The 17,782-nt window shown below is 43.6% G+C and overlaps 1 non-coding gene across 1 annotated transcript; it reads right to left on the reverse strand.

Annotated features, from left to right (window-relative positions):
• Nucleotides 1-344: 344 nt before the first annotated feature.
• On the reverse strand, nt 345-416 carry TRNAR-ACG. The gene has a single exon. It is a non-coding gene; the product is annotated as a tRNA-Arg (tRNA).
• Between the last annotated feature and the right edge of the window lie 17,366 nt (nt 417-17,782).

The following is a 17,782-nucleotide window of genomic DNA, read 5'->3' on the forward strand; positions in this document are numbered from 1 at the left end:
GAATCCCTTTACAATGCATAGAAGTGAAGTCGCTCAGTCATGCTGACTCTTTGTGACCCCATGGACTGTAGGCCACCAGGCTCTTCCGTCCATGGGACAAGAATAGTGGAGTGGGCTGCCATTTGCTCCCAACCCAGGGATTGAACCCAGGTCTCTTGCATTGTAGGCAGAGGCATTACCATCTGAGCCACCAGGGAAGTCGCTCAATGCCTAGTAGTGAAGTCGCTCAGTCGTGTCCGACTCGTTGCAACCCTGTGGACTGTGTGCCTACAACGCTCCTCCGTCCATGAGATTTTCCAGGCAAGAGTACTGGAGTGGGTTGCCATTTCCTTCTCCAGAGGATCTTCCCCACCCAGGGATTGAACCTGGGTCTCCCGCATCGTAGGCAGATGCTTTACCATGTGAGCCACCAGGGAAGTCATAAGTATACCAAATTATCACTTTAAATAAGCAACAATTTGTCAATTACGCCTTAATATAGCTAAAAACAAAATCACAGGAGAATCTTGCCAATGGAGAAGAAACTGACTCACATCTGCACACCAGGCCTTGCCCTTGTTTACTGTGTTTTCCCTGACAATCTCCCAGAACTATCTCCTCCACACCTTTCCCTGTTTCAGTTCAGTTCAGTTAATTCACTCAGTCATGTCCGACTCTTTGCCACCCCATGAATCGCAGCACACCAGGCCTCCCTGTCCATCACCAACTCCCGGAGTTCACTCAGACTCATGTCCATCGAGTCAGTGATGCTATCCAGCCATCTCATCCTCTGTCGTCCCCTTCTCATCCTGCCCCCAATCTCTCCCAGCATCAGAGTCTTGTCCAATGAGTCAACTCTTCGCATGAGGTGGCCAAAGTACTGGAGTTTCAGCTTTAGCATCATTCTTTCCAGAGAAATCCCAGGGCTGATCTCCTTCAGAATGGACTGGTTGGATCTCCTTGCAGTCCAAGGGACTCTCAAGAGTCTTCTCCAGCACCACAGTTCAAAAGCATCAGTTCTTTGGTGCTCAGCTTTCTTCACAGTCCAACTCCCACCTCCATACATGACCACAGGAAAAACCATAACCTTGACTAGATGGACCTTTGTTGGCAAAGTAATGTCTGCTTTTCAATATGCTATCTAGGTTAGTCATAACTCTTCTTCCAAGGAGTAAGCGTCTTTTAATTTCATGGCTGCAGTCACCACCTGCAGTGAATTTGGAGCCCCCCAAAATAAAGTCTGACACTGTTTCCACTGTTTCCCCATCTATTTCCCATGAAGTGATGGGACCAGATGCCATGATCTTCCTTTTCTGGATGTTGAGCTTTAAGCCAACTTTTTCACTCTCCTCTTTCACTTTCATCAAGAGGCTTTTGAGTTCCTCTTCGCTTTCTGCCATAAGAGTGGTGTCATCTGCATATCTGAGGTTATTGATATTTCTCCCAGCAATCTTGATTCCAGCTTGTGCTTCTTCCAGCACAATGTTTCTCATGATGTACTCTGCATAGAAGTTAAATAAGCAGGGTAACAATATACAGCCTTGACGTACTCCTTTTCCTATTTGGAACCAGTCTGTTGTTCTATGTCCAGTTCTAACTGTTGCTGCCTGAGCTGCATATAGATTTCTCAAGAGGCAGGTCAGGTGGTCTGGTATTCCCATCTCTTTCAGAATTTTTCACAGTTTTTTGTGATCCACAGAGTCAAAGGCTTTGGCATAGTCAATAAAGGAAAAATAAATGTTTTTCTGGAACTCTCTTGCTTTTTCCATGATCCAGGAGATGTTGGCAATTTGATGTCTGGTTCCTCTGCCTTTTCTAAAACCAGCTTGAACATCAGGGAGTTCACAGTTCACGTACTGCTGAAGCCTGGCTTGGAGAATTTTGAGCATTACTTTACTAGCATGTGAGATGAGTGCCATATGTACAGCAGTGTGCTAATATCATTTCCAATCTCCTAATTTATCTCTCCTGCTTTCCTTCTCCCCCTGGTAACCATAAGTTTGTTTTCTACATCTCGGATTTTTTTTTTTCTTTTTAGGATTTCACAAATACTATTTTCTACTCAGAAGGAAAAAAGCAGTGCTTCAGAGGGAAGGTCATGTTGGTCCAGGAAAGGGAGGAGTGTTGAGTAGACTAAAAAATACACAGACACGATGCTCCCCATTTCCCTTGTCATATGTCCTTGCTTCTCTCTTCTCATCACAACACAGAAAACCTAGAACTTTTCATTTTTCACAGATCATCCCAGTTCATCTCTTACAAGAGCTCTTGGCAGTGGGGAAGGGTGGCTTGTGCAAGACCAGAAGGTGAATTGCTGCCAGTTTATAAATGTGCTAAAAAGCTTCAGTCTGTCCTTAGAGAAAGTGAAAGTGGTAGTCACTCAGTCGTGTCTGACTCTTTGTGATCCCACAGAAGGTAACCCACCAGACTCCTTTGTCCATGGGACTGTAGCCCACCAGGCTCCCCTGTCCATGGGATTCTCCAGGCAAGAATACTGGAGTGGGTTGCCATTTCCTTCTCCAGGGAATGATTCCGACCCAGGGATTGAACCTGGTTCTCCTGCATTGCAGGCAGATTCTTTACCATTTGAGCCACTAGGAAAGCCTTAGAGAAGCGGGGAACTATTGAAGGTTAAAAAACTCAGACAAGGGAGATGGATGATTAGGTCTGTGCTCCAGTAATTAATTCATCCAACAAATATTTTGTGTCTATAACTTTCAGACACTACGTGCTATGCTTACTTCAGGGAGCAGATGAAAATCCACGCCTTCTTGGAGTGCCCTTCAAGTAGGTGGGGAGGATAAACAATAAGTAGCTTTTATAAAGAAGTAAACAGTATTTTAGAAGGTGATACATGCTATTAAGAAAAATATATAGCAGGATTCCCTTTGTGGTACAACGGGTAAGAATCCACTTGCCAATGCAGGAGTTAAGGGTTCAATCCCCAGTCCAGCAAGATCGCACGTGCCGCTGAGCAACTAAACCTGTGCGTCACCACTATCAGGCCTGTGTTCTGCAGCCCGGAAGCCACAGCCACCGAGCCCACCAACTGCAAGTTCTGAAGCCCGAATGCTCCAGAGCCAGACTCTCAACAAGAGAGCCCACTGCGATGAGAAGCCTGAGGCCCACAGCTAGAGAGCAGCCCCCAACTCTTGGCAACTGCAGAAAGACTGCAGGCCGCAACAAAGGCCCAGTGCAACCAAAACTAAAGAGATAAATGTTTTTAGAGAGCAAAGCAAAATATAGCAGAGAAAAGTGTTAGAAAGAATTGGGCTGAAGGCTGTGATTTTTGTATAAGGAAGTCTGGAAAAGCCTCCTTGAGAAGATACTATTTGAATAAAAGTTTAAAGGAGTAGAGGGATTAAACCAAGCTGATCTCTGTGAAAAAGAACATTGCAGGCAGGAGCAGCAGAAACAAAGGCCTTGGCAGGGCTCCGGGCGGGAGTAGGTGGGAAGTGGGGAGCAGTGTCTGAGTTATTCCAGGAAACACAAGAATAGGAACACAGGAAACAAGGAGGCCAGGATGGTGGGGTCAGTGCGATGGAAGGACAGAGGCCAAATCAGGCCATTTTGCAGGCTTTCCTCTGAATGCAGTGAAAAGCAATTGGATGCCCACTAGAAAGAGCCTTCTGGCCACAACATACTGGTGCACCAAAATACTGGTTGAGGATGTAGATCAAATACCCATCACTAAGAAGGTGAAGAGCTATCCTGGTTTCATCTGGCAATGGACTCCTCTCCACCTCTAAGTCTTTGAAACAATGTTGTATCTGAAATGCATGACACTCGATTTACATTGTCAGCAGAAACCAACACAACATTGTACAGCAGTTATCTTTCAATTAAAAAATAAAATAAAACACCACACTGTGCTCTTCTTCTAAAATGTCAGATTACATGTGTTGGCGCTTTCACCAAAACTGTGTCTGTCTCTGGGGTTCCAATAGGTCTAGGCTGATGCCATGGGTCTTTTGGAAGTTCACTGTGGGATTATCAGATAACAAAGGAATTCTGGAGAAGAATTAGCAAATCATCATTCTATCCATAGTGAAGATTGTGGGTGTGTGTGTATGTGTTTATGTGTCTGGACATCAAGCATCCTAGTTGATCCATGACAGTGCCAATTGGTGTCCTTTGTCCTGGTGTCATTATTTAACAGCCCCCCTCTCTGCTAGGGAGAGCCTTAAAGAGAGACGGCACGTGAGACAGAGAGCCATGAGTAGCATGGTGGGGGCACCCAGCCACCGAAGAGTGCCCCAGCTAGGGTATTGAGAGGGTAAAAGGCAGGAAGGCCAGGGGTCTCCAAACGCAGGAAATGGGCTGCAAGTGTCAGACATTTTTTTAAATCTCTCCTTCAGCAGCAGGAGGAAACAAACTACAAGTGTCAGATTTTTTTCCTTCTCTATACCAAATTAAAAGGAGGTTTTCCTAAAATTTTGAGTTACCATGATGACACTTGATTTCACTTGAACTTAACTTTTCTCAGATCTTGAGCTAACCAATGCATTTTTCTTATGGAAATGTTTTTCTTAAGCTGTGTTAATGAAACTAAGTATTTGCTTTAGACTTTGCCTTTCTTTGAAATGGTTCCACCTAAGACTCACTTTTTTCTTTTTTCAAATCTTGAGCTGATAATAGCTCAACAAACCAGTATTCATATCAATTGTTTTATGTCTGGGGGATGACACACCTCATGCCATCCTATCTCAAAAATGCATATTGTGGGAGAGGGGCCTGGTGAAACTCCCTCAGCCTCGAGGTGTTTGTCTTATCTGATTCATAGCCTTCTAACAGACATAAGTTAGTTTGCAAAACTAGCAAGGTGGGGGGAACACTCTTTCTACTCCTTTCTGATGTCTATGCCAGAAGCTTTGCCTCTTTTATACTTTAATAAAACTTTATTACACAAAAGCACTGAGCGAACAAGCCTCGTCGCTGGCCCCGGATTGAATTCCTCTCTTCCAGAGGCCAAGAATCCCGGCATCTTACACAGCTTAGCAACAACCTTTCAGTATCAAGGTAGGTTTCCAGTGAGAATGGCTGTCAAAAGCAGTAAAAGCCTGCACATATGTTTTTGATTTATGGCTTTCTCCAGGTGTGTGTCCAGTAGTGGGATTGCTGTGCCATACAGTAGTTGCACTTTTAGTTTTTAAGGCCGCTCCATACTGTTCTCCATGGTGGCTATATCTATATACATTCTTACCATCAGTACAAGAGGGCTCCCTTTTCTCCACAACCTCTCCAGCATTTATTGTTTGCAGTTTTTTGAATGATGGCCATCCTGACTGATGTGAAGTGATACCTCATTGTAATTTGGATCCACCTTTTCTCCAACAATTTGTGATGCTGAGGATCTTTTCATGTGCTTCTAGGCCTTAAGTAAAAAAGAGAAAAACAAATATCATATATTAACATGTATATGTGGAATCTAGAAAAATGGTACAGATGAACCCAATTGCAGGTCGGGGATAGAGACACAGATGGCAAGAAAGGACGTATGGACATGCAACAAGGAAGAAGAGGTGGGATGAATTGGGAAATAAGAGTTTAAATACACTACCATGGGTAACTTATATGCATGGGTATTTAACTTCTATGCAGAGTACATCACGAGAAACACTGGGCTGGAAGAAGCACAAGCTGGAATCAAGATTGCCGGCAGAAATATCAATAACCTCAGATATGCAGATGACACCACCCTTATGGCAGAAAGTGAAGAGGAACTAAAAAGCTTCTTGATGAAAGTCAAAGAGGAGAGTGAAAAAGTTGGCTTAAAGCTCCACATTCAGAAAACTAAGATCATGGCATCTGGTCCCATCACTCCATGGGAAATAGATGGGGAAACAGTGGAAACAGTGTCAGACTTTATTTTGGGGGGCTCCAAAATCACTGCAGGTGGTGACTGCAGCCATGAAATTAAAAGACGCTTACTCCTTGGAAGGAAAGTTATGACCAACCTAGATAGCATATTGAAAAGCAGAGACAATACTTTGCCAACAAACGTCCATCTAGTCAAGGTTATAGTTTTTCCAGTGGTCATGTATGGATGTGAGAGTTGGACTGTGAATAAAGCTGAGTGCCAAAGAATTGATGCTTTTGAACTGTGGTGTTGGAGAAGACTCTTGAGAGTCCCTTGGACTGCAAGGAGATCCAATCAGTCCATTCTGAAGGAGATCAGCTGTGGGATTTCTTTGGAAGGAATGATGCTAAAGCTGAAACTCCAGTACTTTGGCCACCTCATGCGAAGAGTTGACTCATTGGACAAGACTCTGATGCTGGGAGAGATTGGGGGCAGGAGGAGAAGGGGACGACAGAGGATGAGATGGCTGGATGGCATCACCAAGTCAATGGACATGAGTCTGAATGAACTCCGGGAGTTGGTGATGGACAGGGAGGCCTGATTGTGCTGCAATTCATGGGGTCACAAAGAGTCTGAGCGACTGAATGGAACTGAACTGAACTGAACTGAACCATGGGTAAGACAGACAGGTAGTGGAAACCTGCTGTATAGCACCGGGATCTGTACTCTATGATGACCTAGAAGGGTGGCATGGGTAGGTGTGAGGGAGGTCCAAAAGGGAGGGAATATATATACACATATATCTGATCCACTTTGTCATTCAGCGGAAACTGTTGCTGGCCAAAATCTTGGCTTTCTCTGCCCACCAAAGCTGAGTAACAAAATGCAGAGACTGACTTTGGAGGAAAGAGAAAGGTGACTTTAATTCTCAGCCAGTGGAGAGGGGCACACAGTACGTTCATGCCTCAAGAACTGTGCCCACCCTGCATGAGTAGTCTAGGGGCTTATATAAGATGAGGGCTCACAGTCAGGAGTCAGTGATGAACAAATATGTTAGGATCTTTATTTCTTCCTCTTGCCTTGTTTCAAAAGCTGGTGTCAGTAACCCCCAGTAATTTTGGTGGCTTTGCTGCTTTGCTTCTGATATGTAACTACAAGAGGAAGGGTGTTGTAAGGGTAAACACCAGATAGAGGATGTATTTAGCATAGAGTCAAAGACAAACAAGTGTGAAGTGTAGTTCCTGCAGACTTCAGTTCAGTTCAGTTCAGTTGCTCAGGTGTTTGACTTCGAAAAGGAAACTTTGCTATAGACATGCAGATTTAGGAGCAGTTCAAGCTGGAAAAAACAAAACAAACTATAAACTTTCCGGCTTGCTCATTATTTTCTTTATCTTTTCTGTTCTTAGGAAAGGGAAAGAAAACCTCATTCCTCTTTTTTTTTCCTTTTCACTGCAACAAAACTAACACAATATTGTAAAGCAGCTATACTTCAATAAATTAAAACAAAGCAAAACAAAACAATGATGGGACAAACTCAAACTGCCTTGCAATCAGAACCAGTCTGCATCCCTCAGGGTCTTAGCAGGACCCAGATAAACACACTCAAATTTCGATAATTTGAAGAGGGTTTAACAAAGGACCATTTACAAAAGTATTAGGAAGCATCGCTACAAGCAAAGCTAGTGGAGGTGATGGAATCCCAGCTTAGCTATTTCAAATCCTAAAAGATGATACTGTGAAAGTGCTACACTCCAGTACTCTTGCCTGGCAAAGCCCATGGACGGAGGACCCTGGTAGGCTGCAGTTCATGGGGTTGCTAGGAGTTGGACACTACTAAGCAACTTCACTTTCACTTTTCACTTTCATGCATTGGAGAAGGAAATGGCAACCCACTCCAGTGTTCTTGCCTGGAGAACCCCAGGGACAGGGGAGGCTGATGGGCTATGGGGTCACACAGAGTCGGACACGACTAAAGTGAGTTAGCAGCAGCAGTAGCCACAGGACTGGAAAAGGTCAGTTTTCATTCCAATCCCAAAGAAAGACAATGCCAATGAATATTCAAACTACTGCATAATTACACTAATTTCACATGCTAGGAAAGTAATGCTCAAAATTCTCCAAGCTAGGCTTCAAAGTATGTGAACTGAGAACTTCCACATGTTCAAGCCAGATTTAGAAAAGGCAAAGGAACCAGGGATCAAATTGCCAACATCCACTGGATCATAGAAAAAGCAAGAGAATTCCAGGAAAAACATCTTCTGCTTCACTGATTATGCTAAAGCCTTTGACAATGTGCATCACAATAAACTGCGGAAAATTCTCAAAGAGATGGGAATACCACACCACCTTACCTGCCTCCTGTGAAACCTGTATGCAGGTCAAGAAGTAACAGAATGGACATGGAACAATGGACTGGTTCCAAATTGGGAAAGAAGTGCATCAAGGCTGTATATTATCACCCCGATTATTTAATTTATATGCAGAGTACATCATGTGAAATGCCAGACTGGATGAAGCACAAGCTGGAATCAAGATTGCCGAATCAATATTGAGAAATATCTATAACCTCAGATATGCAGATGACACCACCCTTAGGGTAGAAAGTGAAGAACAAAAGAGTCTCTTGATGAAAGTGAAAGAGGAGAGGGAAAAAGATAGCTTAAAACTTAACATTCAAGAAATGAAGATCATGGCATCCAATCCCATCACTTCATGGCAAATAGATGAGGAAACAGTGGAAACTGTGAGAGACTTTACTTTCTTGGGTTCCAAAATCACTGCAGATGGTGACTGCAACCATGAAATTAAAAGACGCTTTCTCCTTGGAAGAAAAGCTATGACCAACATACACACATAGTAAAAAGCAGAGACATTCCTTTACCAACAAAGGTCCATCTAGTCAAAGCTATGGTTTTTCCAGTAGTCATGTATGGATGTGAGAGTTGGACTGCAAAGAAAGCTGCGCACCGAAGAATTTATGCTTTTGAACTGTGGTGTTGGAGAAGACTCTTGAAAGTCCCTTGGACTGCAAGGAGATGAAACCAGTCAGTCATAAAGGAAATCAATCCTGAATATTCATTGGAATATATTCATTGGAAGTTCCAATATTTGGCCAACTGATGCGAAGAGCTGACTCATTTGAGAAGACCCTGATTATGGGAGAGATTGCAGGCAGGAGGAGGAGAAGATGACAGAGGATGAGATGGTTGGATGACGTCACTGACTCAATGGACATGAGTTTGAGCAAGCTCTGAGAGTTGGTGATGGACAGGGAAACCGGGTGTGCTGCAGTCCAAAGAGTCGGACACGACTGAGTGAATGAACAACAAAGAAACAGTAACTGAAGGGGCCAGTGGACGAAATGACTGCAAGAATCTTGAAGGAAAGAGTCCCATAGAGAGGTCAGCAGCGACCTTCTGTCAATGAATCCAGCAGGTGAGAGGCCGCCTGTAAGGAGGGAGCCAACTAGGGCAGGCTGCAGTCTGAATGTTCGCGTGCTCCCCAGTCCCTATGTTGAAATCCTAACCCCCAAAGATGGCGGCATTAGGAGGTGGGGCTGATGGGAGGTGCTTACACCATGAGGGTGGAGCCTGATGAATGGGCTCAGTGCCTTATGAAAGAGATCCCGGTGGTCTCTCACCCCTTCTGCCATGGGAGACACAGGGAGAAGGTGCCCTCTGAGGACCAGGGGGAGGGACATCACTGGAACAAGGACACACTGGTGCCTTCATCTTGGACTTCCCAGGCTCCAGAATTGTGAGAAAGAAATTTTTGTTGTTTAGAAGCTACCTGATCTTTGTATTTTGTTATCGGAGCCAAATGGGCTGAGACAGGAAATGCATAGCTTTCTCCTTCCTCCCTCTGGGAGAAGATGGGGGCAGAGAGCCAAATGGAGGCAAATGGAGAATCTGGGGACCAGACTGGGGACGTCCAGTCCTCAGTCCCTTCAGTACGAGTCACCGATGGGAACTGAGCAGGAAAGGCAAGTCCTGACAGAAGCCACAGATTGTGGCAGCCTTTATGACCAGAGATGAAGTACTCCCCATGAGGACTCACAGACAGGGTGAGGTGGAGACGCTTGAAAAACAGCTGATATCGTGCAAAACGCACAGAGGCTTCCAAAGGCGCTGAGATAGACACTGTTGGGGTTATGGTGACCCCACTGTGAACTCTGGCATCAAGGGACCCAGGGAGACGAGCATGTGTAGCTTGGAAAGATTTCTGAATTCCCAAATAGTCTTAGTCATGCACACATCTACCGGGGCTGCTGTCTTAAGAGCACTTCAGTCTGCTGGCTCTGTTCTCAGGATTCCCGGGGTCAGCGCAGAGGAGCCAAGGCCGGGAGGAAGGATGTTGTCATCCACTCTGTGTGGTTTTGAATCATATGAAGAAACAAACAAAGGATGCAGCTGCATACACAATTAACTTTGTTCATTTCTCATCTGGAAGCTGATTTGATAAGCATGCCTGATAAGATGAGAAACACATGCTATCCTGTGTCCATTTTTCTAGTACATTGCAAGTTGTTTTAGAATATATTTGGTGATTCTTATGTTATTTCTGAAAAGGCAGTACATACACATGGTTCAAAAATAAAAACAACATGAAAAGCCTCACTCCCACCCTTGTCATCTGTTTTGTTCCCTCCCTTTCAGTCTGATAACCATTTGCTCCTTTGTGAAAATACAGGCACATAGGGAGAAATATTATCGCTCCCTACCTTTTCTTATACAAAAAGAAGTGTTCAATACAAAATACTCTGTATCTTACTTTTTTCTGTTTCCTAACATATCCTAGGGATAACTTTGTATCAACACATGGAGTGATTCCTCACTATTTTTAAAAAACAGATATTAATACATAGTATTCCACGGGAGAGGTATTTTAATTTATTTAACCCATTCCCTGTTGGGACTATCACTTGGCTTGTTGGTATTTATTTTCTCTTATTAACAAAGTTTCAGTGAGTAATCTAGTATATTTGTCATTTCTTATGTGAGCAGGGATATTTGAAAAATAAATTACTAGAAATGGAATCAATGGAGTCAAACACCCTACCCTTCTACTTCCAAAGAAACAATCCTCTTGATTATTTAAAAGACTCCAGCTTTTAATTCCAATGGTCTAAAAGTTTCGGGGACAGAGGTAATGCAATCCAAGAGCTGAGAATTTATCCACCAGGCAAGTATTGTGTTGTTGATTGATAGATGCTCTAGCATGCCAAAGACAGTCTGAAAATTTTTTCATTCCTAGCAACAGCAGCATATGCTTCAAAATTGCATGGTAAAATCAGTATCTATATTGCAAGTAACCATGGACTTTGAAAAAAAAAAAAGTAAAACAAAACACAACAAAAAAAACAACCACACCATTAACAATAACAACCAAATGTGAAAAAAAAAAATCACTTTCCAATGTTTCTGTTAACACACAGCAAGGTGGATTTGTAACCGAGCAGAGCCCTGTGTATGGGCTCTTTCTAGGACAGAGAACCCCCATGTCCTCGATGTCCTCTGTCTGCCTCTTGTTTGTAGAAAACCTTTAGCTTCCTAGGCTCTCCCCAAGTCCCAAAGAATAAGTTTAATCAGAGAAGTGAGAAAATGTGGAAACAGAAAACACTCAAGCAAGACAAAAAAAAAATTAGCCATTAAACAAAGGATCTTTAGTTCCTCCTCAAGGACTATAAATAATATTCTCAGCCACATCCTTTGAGCTGTTTTGCAGATACTAAAACCCTCACCAGGTAGAAAAAGTTAACTCTATGCTACCCAGATGCATATAGACCCCAGACTGGAACCAGAAGTTTGATGATATTGACTCCCAATGACCTCACCATTAAGAAGTTAGAAGAATGTCCTTGAACTGATCATACACCCTGTAACTCTCTCCCTCACCCTGTCCTTAAAAACATTTCCCTGAAAGCCATGGAGGAGTTTGGGTCTTTTCAACATTATCCACCCAGATTCCTTGTTTGTTGCTGACAATAAATGCTGTACTTTCCTTCACCACTGGTGTCAGTAGACTTGGTTTTACTGTGCAAAGATGAATGGACCCAAGTTTGGCTTGTAACAAATGGAGGGAAGTTTTTCTCATAAAGGAAAAACACAAGAAAACCTGACCATTTAAATGTTGTGAAGATAGACCATGCAGTAAAACTTAACCATTAAAAACCTTCAGGAGAAAAGTGGGTTTAGCTCCATGAAACTCCCATCTACCTGAAAACTTCTCTTACAAATCTCCAACATTTGTCTCAGCCATTTTTGTTTGTGGTTAAAGATTTGTACCATAAGGCAGGGCTCAGGTTGGGATGTATTCAAAAAAATATATTGAATCTATATTTTGCAGTACAAGCCACACCCAGGAAGTACACTCAACCATGCTCTGCAGCTAAGTGGAAACGTCTCGAGAACGTGGCGGCTAGGTTAAGAAAGACTGGAAAACATTTTGACTTAGAGTTCATTATGCACCTCCTGGCCTTGTGAAGATGGTGTCCTGAATGGAAGGGGAATCTTTTCCGGTTGCATCAGGCCATCACCATAAACTTGGGTTATTGTAGTGTTCTGCAGGTGGTTTGCCCTGTTATTCCTTGGAGGTGAGGTTTAGAGTGACTTCCACAATGTTTTTGTGTGATGTAGAATTATGCTGTGGCTAACCAGGTCTCTTTCCATGATGGTCAGTCTTCAGAGTGCTTTTCTGGGCCCAAGATCAGACAGCAGTTCTGCTATGTGTCTATCTTGTGACCTTAGCTGCAAGATGGAGCTTCTCCTGTCTGTCAGAGGACAAAGCACATGTCTCTAGGACTGCTGTTAATAGTGGTCCTCCTGATAAAGAAAACATCGCACCTTCTCTTCAACACCCCTTCCTGTTAACATTACAGAGAATTAACTTTTATTTATGGGAAATTCATTACAGAGTAAATGTTTAATTAAAAAAATCTAACAGCACTATCATTTTTTTTTTTTTTTGGCTATACAGTAGGTCCTTGTTGGTTATCCACTTAAAGTATAACAGTGTGTACATGTCTGTCCCAAACTCCCTAACTATCCCTTCCCCCAATCCTTTCCCCTGGCAACCATAAGTTCATTCTCTGAGTCAGTGAGTCTCTTTCTATTTTGTAAAGATGTTATTTCATTCTTTTAAATGGTTGAGTCATGTTCCATTGTATATATCTGCCACATCTTCTTTATGCCTTTGCCTGTCAATGGACATGTAGGTTGCTTCCACGTCTTGGCTATTGTAAACAGTGCTGCAATGAACATTGGGGTTGCCTGTATCCTTTTGAGTCATGATATATGTCCAGGAGTGGGATTGCAGGGTCATATGTTAGGTCTATTTTTAGTTTTTTAAGGCATCTCCACACTGTCCTCCATAGTGGCTGTACCAATTTACATTCCCACCAACAGCCATAGCAGCGTTTTGGTTGATAATGTTTAATATCAATTAAAGGCTTTAATATGTATAAGATATTTGGTGCCATTTCTCATAATGAAATGGAACAAAGTGTTTCCCACCCGAGCCGTGTGTTGTCCACCACAGCTGGTGTGCTGGTCTTCACTGTGGATGGTGTCGTGGAGTATGAAGACAGTCATGCAGTCTTCACAGTGCAGGGCTCTTTCGCAGTGCGGTGCATAGGAGTCCATGCCTGGAGTACAGTTCAATGCCATTCCTATGAAAGGAGTCAGTGCTTTGAAATGGATGAGTCTGAAGTTACTTGACCTCCGCCACCGTCAGGGTTCTTAGTTATGTAAAACAGAACTGTCTCCCAATAGTGCATTATAGGATATTAAGTCCCAACTTCTCTTGGAGGGGAAAGAATCAGGAATAATATCCAAATGACATCACTTGTCCAGTAGAGAGCCTACTGCCCAGATCTCTGAGCAAAGGGACTGAAGCTTGGACCATGGATGTGCAGTCTAGCAGCTGACCAACAGGACTTCCCTGGTGGTGCAGCGGATAAGAATCCACCTGCCCTTGTAGGGGACATGAAGTCCACCCCTGCCTGGTCTGGGAAGATTCCACGTGCCACTAAACCTTTACACCACAACTACTGATCCTGCCCACCTAGAACCTGTGCTCCACAAGAAGAGAAGCCACTGCAATGAGAAGCCCATGAACCACAAGGAAAACTAGTCCTGCCTTGCTGCAACCAGCGAAATCCTGCACAGAACAGCAAAGACCTAGTGCAGCCGATAAATACATAAATAGAAAAAAAGAAAAGATCTGACTAACAGAATCCGCATCAACTCTGCCTCAGAAAGTCTGATGTGATCACACTCAGTTTCCAAATCTATAAAATGAGCAATAGCGAGAATGCCTACCTCACGGAGTTATTTCTAGAATTTAATGACTTAATATGTGTAAAGACTCTGTTACTGAGCCAAACATGGGTCTATTTGCCCACAGCCAACCTACTGGCACTGGGGTGCAGTGAAGGAAACTACAGTGTTTATTGCAGGCATCAAGCAAGGAGAACTGGCAGCTCGTCCTCACACTCAGACTCCCTGATGACTCTCAGGGAAAAGGTTTTAAAGGCAACATTTGGTGGGAGAGTTGCAACTTGTGGATTTTTTTCTGATTGGTTGGTGGTGAAGGTAACACAATGGCATTTTGAGAGTCTCAATCATCAACCTTCTGGTTTCAACCAGTCTGCAGTATCTGTGCTTGTGGTCATCATCCTTCATCAGGGTAGGGGTCTTATTTCTAGGAGGACAACTCAGGTGTCTATCAGATTGTTAAGTATCTCCCTTGAGGAGTAACTGGAATTCTGTTTTATTGCTGATCTATTGTTATTACTTTCCTTGTTTAACCGCTTTTCCTTTGTTTCTGCATTTCCTCACTTCCCTAATTAGTAACTGCTTAAGTCTGTTCTTTGAAACTCAAGGCAGGCTTAGGAGACTAAAGTCTTTTTCTACAAACAAGAAACAGGGGACAGAGAGGGGCTTTTGTGCCCAGGAGGGCCCTACAGGGTCCTGCTTTTTTCAAGCCCAGTACAGTGTGTCCACATAGCAAATACTTGCTCTTCATTTCTTCCTCTTCCCCCTTTTCCTTTCTTGTTTTTTATTTTTCTCTGCCTCTGCCCCCTTTCTTCCTTATTCCCAATGCATGAGTGATAAGAAGCAGACTATAAATAATTCTGGAACTTCCCTTGTGGTCCAGTGGCTCAGACTCCACGCTCCCAATGCAGGGGACCCAGGTTCCATCCCTGCTCAGGAAACTAGATCCCTTTTGCCTCAACTAAGAGTTTGCACACTCTAACAAAGAGCCAAGGTCTCATGTGCTGCAGCTAAGACTCGGCACAGCCAAATAAATAAATAGAAATTTTAAAAAGAACGAAAGACAACCCGTTCTGCTTATGGAAGTGATTTTCTGTTTCGGGGCCAGAAGGGGCTAGGGTACAAGTGCCAAAAAGCCACCTTTTCACTGGATAGTACCACAAACTAAATGCCAAACATGCTTCTCTCTCCATTTCTCTCCCCCTGTTTCTCCAGTGACATCAAATGTGAAATGGGCTGGTTTCATATCAGATTCCAGAAAGGTGAGAGGACACTGCACCAGAGAATGTAAAAGACATGGGGGCAGGTCTTTGTTTTTTAGCATCTCTATTGAGATATATTACACATACCTTAAAATTAATCATTTTATTCTTCGTGACCCCATGGACTGTAACCAGGCTCCTCTGTCCATGGGATTCTCCAGCCAAGAATACTGGAGTGGGTTGCCATTTCCTTCTCCAGGGGAATCTTCCCAACCCAGGGATCGAACCCGGGTCTCCCGCATTGCAGGCAGACGCTATAACCTCTGAGCTACCAGGGAAGCCCTAAGGTATTGATATAAAGGCAAAAAGTAGTATGAACAACAGTACAAACAACTCCTTGTTTAATTAGCAAAGAATTTATGGCACCTTTGTTATCTAATCTTACTTGGACTCAGGAATTTAGGCATCTCTGTTATGTGACAATGCTTTTTGCAGTCTCTTTGGCTATTTGACCAATGGTGCTGATAGATTTTTAATTATATTTCTGTTTACACGTTCTTCTACACTGGGAACCAAGATTCCCAAAAGACTTTGTCATCAGGTACCTTGGTATTCCGCTAGCATCGATCTCTTGAGTCTGTAATGAAGACAAAAAAGAAGTCATCTGTTTCCTTATTTATAGGCAATGGGTAATGTAAACCCGATAAAAATAAACCTTCTATTTTCAAGTTGTCAACTTAAAAGAAAAATTCACAACAAAAGCGTTGTGAGTTAAGTTTTATTTGGGGCAAAATGAGGAGTGCAGCCTGAGAGACAGTATCTCAGATAGCTCAGAGGAACTGCTCCAAAGAGGCAGTGGGGGAAAGGTCAGTATATATGAGATTTTGGTGAACCGGAAATACTTGCTCAAGCACATGTTTTTCCGGAAGGTTTCTACTAGTCTCCTGAAGCTCTGCTAGTCATGAGGAACATTCATCACCAGGAAGGATGTTGGTGCTTTCCTAGATATGAGGAGATATAAGAATTGGACACATAAAATCTGCTCCTGAAAATACCGAACTACCTGAAGACCTGTCCTGCCAGTTTTTCCCCCAAGCACAGAGTGCCTCATTTTTGCTCTCCACCCTGAACTCCTTTCAGAGGGCATTGAGGGTTAGCAACTGCAGTGGCTCATGATGGAATCCTTCTAGAGGTGGATGCCAAGTGCCCGTGGCAAGGGCCAATGGATAGTTGACACAGCTATGAAGACATTTATGTGACCATCCTTGGGAAGGCAGGTCAACTTCAATACCACATGTGAAGATGAAACCTGGGGGAGGAATATATAAATCCCTCCCAGGGGGCTCTCACTGACCATCTCATTAATTGGAAATCTTGTCAACACAACACTAAATGATGGGTTGTTTCTCTTACAAGCTTTCCAGAAGTCATTTGTGTCGTAATTGCCATGTGGGAGTTGCTGGCCTACTTACTCATATTTTTCTCTTTAGGACATTTTTCAATGAAGCAAGGGAAAGAACAAAGGAATCCTGGGATGTATTGTGCTTGGTCTCCAAGATTGGGGATGGTATCAGTCAAGGGCTGAACACATTAATATGTTAAAAAATTTGAACTGGAAAGTGTTGCAGGAAGGGGAACCCTTTCCCGGGCTCCAGAGCGGGCTCTTGTTTAACACTCAGAAATGAATTGTCTGAGGAAACACACACGTGCTGACAAATCAAGAGACCTTATTGGGAAGGGGTGGCCCCGTGGAGAGTAGCAGGGAGCCCAAGAGGACCACTCTGCCACGGGGCTCAAGATCTTGAGTTTCACAGTAAGAGGGTTAGTTTCCAGATGGTTTCTGGCCAATCAGTCTGACTCAGGGTCTGTCCTGGTGGCGCACGCATTGCTCAGCCAAGATGGATTCCAGTGTTGAGGATCCTGGGAGGTTGATAGGACGTATGGACTGGAGTCTCCTCTCTCTTTTTGGCCTTTCCTGGATTCTTCCAGTTGGTGGTAGTTTATTAGTTCTGTGTTTCTTAACAGGGCCTCCTGTTGTAAGATAACTCATGCAAGTGGTTACTATGGAGCCTGGCCACGGAAGTCAGGGTTGGTTAATGGTTCCCCTAACAAAAGACTAGGGAAGTCAGTCTATGTGGGTGCTAACATTAGGAAGATCTGAAAAGTCGGTGACGAGGATTATGAGAGGCTTATATCAAAACTGGGGGCTTCCTTGATAGCTCAGTTGGTAAAAAAAAATCTGCCTGCAGTGCAGGAAACTGGTTCAATTCCTGGATCAAGAAGATCCCGTGAAGAAGGGGTAGGCTACCCACTCCAGTATTCTTGGGCTTCCCTAGTGGCTCAGCTGGTAAAGAATCCACCTGCAATACAGGAGACCTGGGTTCAGCCCCTGGGTTGGGAAGATCCCCTGGAGGAGGACATGGCAACCCATGCTAGTATTCTTGCCTGGAGAATCCGCATGGACAGAAGAGCCTGGTGGGCTATAGGCCATAGGGTCACAAAGAGTCAGACACGACTGAGTGACTAAG

Source organism: Oryx dammah, unplaced genomic scaffold (assembly GCF_014754425.2).
Source record: "Oryx dammah isolate SB20612 unplaced genomic scaffold, SCBI_Odam_1.1 HiC_scaffold_3, whole genome shotgun sequence".
In the NCBI taxonomy this organism is placed as follows: Eukaryota; Metazoa; Chordata; class Mammalia; order Artiodactyla; family Bovidae; genus Oryx; species Oryx dammah.